Source organism: Sinocyclocheilus rhinocerous, unplaced genomic scaffold (genome assembly GCF_001515625.1).
Source record: "Sinocyclocheilus rhinocerous isolate Xijiao unplaced genomic scaffold, SAMN03320098_v1.1 scaffold1612, whole genome shotgun sequence".
Lineage (NCBI taxonomy): Eukaryota > Metazoa > Chordata > Actinopteri > Cypriniformes > Cyprinidae > Sinocyclocheilus > Sinocyclocheilus rhinocerous.
In genome coordinates, this window is record NW_015636539.1 from 299,921 (window position 1) to 307,555 (window position 7,635).

A 7,635-nucleotide genomic window follows, 5' to 3' on the forward strand; every position below is an offset into this window, starting at 1 on the left:
CCCTTAACCATCAAACAATTACAGCGCTTCCTGGGATTTGCCAACTTTTACCGTTGATTCATCCACCATTTCAGCCTGTTCACTGCCCCACTCACATCCATGCTTTAAGACAGGCCCAAGACTCTGTTCTGGAAACCTGAAGCCCTCAGAAACTTCAACCAGCTGAAGGAAGCCTTCTGCACCGCCCATAACCTAGCACACCCTGATCTACAATGACCCTTCATCGTAGAAGTGGATGCATCCACAGTGGGCATAGGAGTGGTGCTGTCCCAATACTCCAGAGAGCCTCCTAAATTACATCCTTGCACCTACAGTATTTCTCCCGCAAGCGTTCCCAGGAGGAACAAAAGTATGACATCGGGAACCGAGAGTTATTGGCCATCAAGCTCGCCCTGGAAGAGTGGAGACATTGGCTGCTCTTCTCTATCTGCTGCTCTATTGGCTGCAATTAACATCTCTAACGTTAAGTCAAGTCACCTTTATTTATATAGCACTTTATACAATAAAGACTCTGTCAAAGCAGCTTTACAGTGTTAATCAGGAAGAACGTGCTGATAATGCAAGAGGACGATAGAAAGCAGTAATTTTTCAGTGATGTCATCGTCCAGCTCAGTTAAGTTCTCTTCCAATAGTGTCTGTGCAGTCAAGTCAACAATGTTGCCAGAAATAACGCTATGTAATGAACTCATGCTACTGATAGAGAGCTACATGGCTAGCAATTGGTTAAATTAAATATCTCATCTGATGAGAAAGAAAGATCTCTTGATCCGTTTTAAATCTTTTCAAATCTCCCACCACCTTTATAAAAGCCAAACGAAACTGGTAACACTTTACAATAAAGTTGCATTTGTTAAATTTATTTAATGCATTAACTAACATTAACTAATAATGAGCAATACATTTGTTACAGTATTTATTAATCTCTGTTAATATTAATTAATAAAAATACAAATGTTGATTGTTAGCCCATGTTATCTCAGGTCAATTAAATAACAGTTAAGAGTTAGGAATGGGCACTTTTGGGAAGAGCTACAGAGATGTGTGCCTCCTATATATACAGAATGGCTGTAACCATCACAGACAGCGCTGCACTCTCTGGGCTGAGCTCTAGGGCTTGAGCAGGCTCCTGGCCGAGCTCTGGGGCTTTGGACTCTGGAACGGATCAGATCTGGACTATGGAATGGACTCTGGAACAAGACTCTAGATGTTTGGAGTGGGTTAAGATTTGGAAGGGTGGAGACCTTCTTTATTGCCACCCATACTGACATAATTAGGGGGCCCGCTAGTTTAGACACCAGATCCATGCTATTAGACACTGCTTTCCTGGCTCATGGAATAGTAGGAGACTCTGGTGTGGAGGCCATGATGACTGGAGACTCTGGCATGACGGTCATGACAATTGGAAACTCTGGAATTGGAAACTGGAGTGGTGACCAAACAGCTAGAGTGGATGCTGGGAGTGCTTGGACTGAAGTGGACTGGAGTGACTGTGAATGAGTGGTGATGTCGTCATTATCAACCTCACCTCCACTAAAGGAAGAACCACTCGGCCAGAGCACCATATCTAAATATTACTGCAGGGAGATATAGGACCGGTCAGGGTGGATCCAAGGAGCAATGGGATGGTCTAATCCATGCCAGAGTAGCTGGAGTTTCTTCTCTCTGTTTACTTATATGACAAGATACGCACGGGTGAATGACGTATAAACACATTTTCCCACAAAATCCATCCAAGTATGAATGTTTATTATAGGCTTACCGTAGTGATTAAGGGTAAGACAAAAAATATGGTTTGGAATGTGGGTAACCAAATAGTCACTTCCATAAGTCAATTGGGACAAGCAACTTTTTGGTCACGCACATTCTTCAAAACAGGGATCTCCAACCCTGCTCCTGGAGAGCTACCGTTCTGCAGACTTGAGTTCCGACCCTGCTTCAACACACCTGCCTGTAAATATCAAGTAACCCTGAACACCTTAATTAGCTGGTTTGTGTGTGTTTAATAGGGGTTGGAACTGAAATCTGCTGGATGATAGCTGTTCAGGAGCAGAGTTGGAGACACCAGCTTCAGAATATCTTCTTTTGTGTTCAACAGAAGAAAGAAACTCAGAAAATACTAGTTTGGAATCACCTGATGGTGAGTAAATGATGACAGAATTTTCATTTTTGAGTGAACTATCCCTTTAGTCTACTTAGGTTCATTGTATTGCAATAAACTTCCTGTATAAACTACTGCCTAACTGCCAATATGCATTTGAAGCTAACAAATATGCAGCAACTGCATGATGCTATCATGTCAATATTGACTAAAGTCTCTGAAGAATATTTCCAGCATTTTCTTGAATCTATGCAACGAAGAATTGAGGCATAAAAAACTGATTCAGATCATCAGCTTGTTAGAAAAGAGCTTCTTGAACTGAACTGAGTGTATCAGATAAGAGAGCCATACAAAATGTGCAGAGCAGTGGGTCCCCAGGACTGGAATTGAAAACCGCTCCTTTATATGATGAAGATTTAAGTGTACATTTAATATATTTTTATCACTCACATATGACTGTGAGGGATAAAAACACTGTTTAAAATGACTTAAGAGTATAGCAATAATGATTTTGACTATGATGCCTATGTAGATTTTCATTCTTCTCTTTTATCCTCCCCAGATGAAAGCCATTGTCAGGATGAAATGGGGAGAGGTTGCAGCCGAGGCATAAAGAGTAGAGGAAGGTGTGATCATTCCTCTGTAAAGCAGTGTTTAGTGATAATGTTACAAATGTAATCTGGATTGGTTTAGTTAATATAGTTATAGCACTTAAAATTAATTACAGGTATATTCAAAATTTTTCAAGCAAGGGTTATTTATAAAAGTTATAATTTTAAAAACTATTTTTATAAGATTTTTTCTTATTTACAAATCAAATTACACTTATATTCAGATTTTTACTTGTATACTAGAAAAATCACATTTGATTCTTCTGCCTTTTTTTAGTCTGTAGCCAGATTGAAAAGCCCCTTAATATTGTCCCTGCTTCTTTAGATAAATGTTTACCTAAAACCTGAATGAGTAGCGGCGTGGGAGGGCTCTAAATAATTCACTTTGCATCTAAAACCCATTCATCTTTTGGCTAGCAGGACGAGATAATCTACTCACCTGGCACAGTTGTATTTCTGAGGGTCTCTGGGGGCCCAACGCCAGTTCACCCCTGGCCTGCTGGGTTTTTATCTTCTTTCACTGGTTTTCAGGATAAACAGCTTCACATTGAATGCTAATCCCCTTCAAAACCCTTGCTCTGTTTTCCTTTCCTTTCTGTTACCTTTGTCTTATGCATGCTCTCTTTTTTCTTATTTGGTTGGTCTATGGTTTTTAAAAGAGAAGTGTGTAATTCTTTTAGTATGCATCAACAACTCTAAATTAGCCATTTGTAGACACACTTTCTGAGGAATGTACACATTTGTGACTAATGCTTCCAATACAGCTATTGTCTGAACAGGCCGAAAAGTCCAACTTCTGGCTAAACCAATGATGTACCAATTAACCAATTTTTGATTGTCCCTATAAAGTACCACAAGGCTCTTAAGAGGGATAGTTCACCCAAAATGAGTATTACCCCATGATTTACTCACCCTTCATCCGGCTGGAACGCTACTCTCTTGTAAACATGCATACCAGTTAGCGAAAGCTAGAGATTACGGTTTATAAAGTTTTAAATCTGGATATTTTTCTTTAAACAAAACGCATCGATTTGCTTCAGAAGGCCTTTATTAACCCCCGGAACTGTGTGGAGCACTTTTTCATGATGGATTGGCACAGTTTATTGGACTTATATTGGACTATTGAATATCACCCATTCACTGCCATTATAAAGCTTAGAAGAGCCAGGACATTTTTAAAGATAACTCTGATTGTATTTTTCTGAAAGAAAAAAGTCATATACAAATAGGATGTCTTGAGGTCTGTCAGCAAATACAGTACACAGGGGAACACAGTGGTAAGTGCACACAACAGCAGGTTTATTTAACACTGGCAGGTGAATAAGAGCAAGGCAACGAGTCCAGGTGAGTATTCGGGGAATGGCAAGGGTTCTTATCTGTGTGGAGTAATGAGTCCTTTTCCTTTTTCAGGGAATCCTTAGAGAACAGCAGAACACAGGGAATGAAGAAGCAAGGAGCAGGTTGTCTCTGGAGCTTGGAAACAGGTAGGAATCAGGTATGTAAGCATAGCTAACTGTGAGGAAGGAGGCCATCGAGGTGGTCCCTCCTCACGAAAGAGAGTCCGGGTTCTACAGCTGGTACTTTATAGTTCCAAAGAAGGATGGAGGGTTGCGTCCAATTTTAGATCTGCGTCAGTTAAACCGCTCAGTCATGCGACTGAAGTTCAGGATGCTCAAACTTAAAGAACTATACAGTGGCTTACAGGTTTTATGGTAGTGGTGCTATATAGCACCTCATTGACTCCAAAGAACCGCTGAAGAACCATACAGGGGCTTAACAGGTTCTTTATACGGTAGTGGTGCTATATAGCACCTTAACCACTCCAAAGAACCGCTGAAGAACCTTTTTTTTTTAGAGTTTATAGCATGTTGAACAAGAGAAGCATGAAGATCCTTCAAAAGTTCTCTTTTTGTGTTTTTGCAGTTTCAAAGAAGCTTTACAGAAACTGTATGTATCAGTGTTTAATATCAGAAATGTGTTAAAGTATGCAAACCGGCAGTGAGCAAGTAAGAGGTGAAAAATATTTATATTATAAAGACAAAAAACAGCTCTATGATAAATGAAGACAAAATTTTAATTGCAGAGTAAGCTTTTCCTGTAAAAAAAAAAAAATGTAAGTACATATCCTGGACAGCACAAATGTTTCAAACCCCCACCCCTGACTAATAATAAATAAACTGAGAGAAAGAAACAGACAGACAGACAGACAGAAGGAGAATAAAAAGGAGTAAAAAGAGATTAGAAGAGATGAGGGGTTTAATGATGCAGAGGAAGAAAGGGGGTGTTTTACAATCAAGAATTTGGCACTGTTCAGATCAGAAAGCCAGTTTGAAAAAAAATTGCCTGCAGCAATAGTATAAAAGGACTAAGGGTACAATTAATCAACTGAGTATTAGATACTTTCAGGGGAAATATGTTTTAATCTTACAATTACATTTTGAGTGAAAAAGTATCAAATATGTACAGTAATATGCATATAGGGCTACTTAAATATTCTATTCAAAGGTTTATCCACTCTCCATATGGAAAGTGAAACTTTAAAACAATAAAACATAAAACAACAGTTCATTCAATAGTGACAATTCTGTCATCATTTACTTTTATGTCATTCCAAACCCATCTGATGTTCTTTCCTCTGTGCAAAACAAAAGGTGCTGATTATCTGAAAGATATTTTATTATTATTTTCAAACTGTCCTGTTCCTAAAAAGTGAATAGAAACTGTGGTGGCCAAGTGACCTAAAAATAAAAGTTCATAAAAGTGTCATATGTATGTATGGCAAATTCTCGGTGTCTGGAGATCAGTCAGAAGGATTTTGCCAATCCTCGACTTGCAAGTTTTAGCCCAGATGAGGCAAGGAAAGACTGGGTCGCTGCTGTTGGTTACTTGGACAGCCATAACTTTCTTACATTTGAGCTTCTCCTGGGCAGTTGCCACTCTGCATTCTTCAAACTTCCCAGCAGCTTTCTTTGTAATGGTCCTCCAACTGGATCTGTCTGCTGCCAGTGTCTCCCAATTTTGGGGGTTGATGTTAGCCTGCAACAAATGTCTCCAGCTGATCCTTGTATCGCTTACATGGGGCTCCTAGATTGCATTTTCCCTGTCAGAGTTCCCCATAAAGCACTGCTTTTGACAATCTTGCGTTGTCCATGCGTGATACGTGACCTGCCCAGCGGAGCTCTCGCAACAAGAGTATAGCCTTGATGCTTGATAAACCTGCTCACTCCAGAACCTCTGTGTTTGTCTTGTAGTCCTGCCACTGAATTCCCATGGTGGAACGAGGACACCGCTGGTGGAAGCATTCAAGCAAGTGGGTGTGCTTCTGGTATAGGGCCCATGACTCAGATCCATAAAGCCATGTGCTAAGGATGACTCATCAGGCACAGGGATTGGTTTTCCCAGACACATTTCTGGAGTCAGCCAAAGGAGCTGCAGGCTTTGGCAAGTAGATAGTTCATGTCCTCAGTTATTTATACATTATTTGAGATAATGCTGCCCAAGTAGATGAACTGGTTAAGGGGATGGGGATGGCCATCATATTATGGAGTAACACAAAATACACAAAAATTTAAATATGCTTTCAGGTTCATGTACTGTATACAATTAATAGGCAACATGTCTAGCCTAGTCAAAGTTTAGATGTAATATTAAATAGTCACTATAATGCAATAAACAGGATGTGATCTCTCAGTTGAGAGATCAAAACCCTGAAATAACACTGAGCAGAAAAAACCAAAGAGATGTATTATTATGAAAATGTATTGTCATATCTGTGTCTTTTTATGTCTTTTAAAAAACATGTTGGCTATTAACAATAAAATTAAATCACTTTAAACAAAATCCATAGATGGATTTTGCACAAGTTATGTTAAGTTTAAATACAACATTTTAATGTAGAAATATTAAATGATTGCAAAAATGAAATAATTAGCTACGTTTTAAAATATGAAACTACAACCGCCAGTATGTGGCAGCAAGTTACTGTCTTAATGAGTGAGTTGAATCCATAAATCAACCGATTTGTTTAAAATGCTAATTCATTTAACTTAGCAAATGACTGTACTTATAGCCTGTTTGAACCATTAGGGTTAGGTCCGTGTAATGCTGAGAAACAAAACACTGTGCATTGACGGGGCAAAACAGAATTTTGTGTCTGTGTTTATTGTACATTTGCCATCGTGCAGATATTCCCACACACGCTGTTTTCAAACAATTTACTTAATCTGATATTCTGTGTGAATTTTTTTTAACTCATCTAACCTACATTGTATATTAAATAAATGTTTGCGGGAATTTTCCAAACGTGCGAAACCTGCGAAAATGAGTAAATCCAAAATGCAAAAATCCCGCACCGAGATTCATGACGTGATTAAACATATATTCTATTATATAGAGATTTGTAAAATAAATTTCCATTACTTTTCCAAAGCTTTCTGGGTTTTTCATGACCGTACAAACCCTGTAGATGGCTATTTTAATTTTTTTAAATCATTTTGATGAAATTTCTGCTCCACTTTGTGTGGAGGTAGTGAGACGGGACAAAGTCCCTGTAAGATATTAGGGTATTCTATAGTCTTTGGACGGGAGAGAGCGCTCAAAACTCTTCAGATTAATTTAGTGGAACATTAATATAATATAGAATCATCCTCTGTAAAGAAGTGAGGCGTGAACATGTGAGAATTTATCATTATCTTTGTAAATGTGCGCTCTTTTGGGCTAAAGGCTTAATGGAACCGTTTAAAATCGCCATGTGATCACAAATTAATCGGCGATTGGGCGCAGCGCAGACATGATTAAATACGTGTGTCCTTTTTCTATGTGAAAAAAAATCATAAATTCCAGTTTATGCTGTTTGATTATGGCTTCGAATGTTGTAGTTGGAAGCTGGAAGCTGTTAGCCCCGGCTGGCCCGTGCTCGCTGTTGCA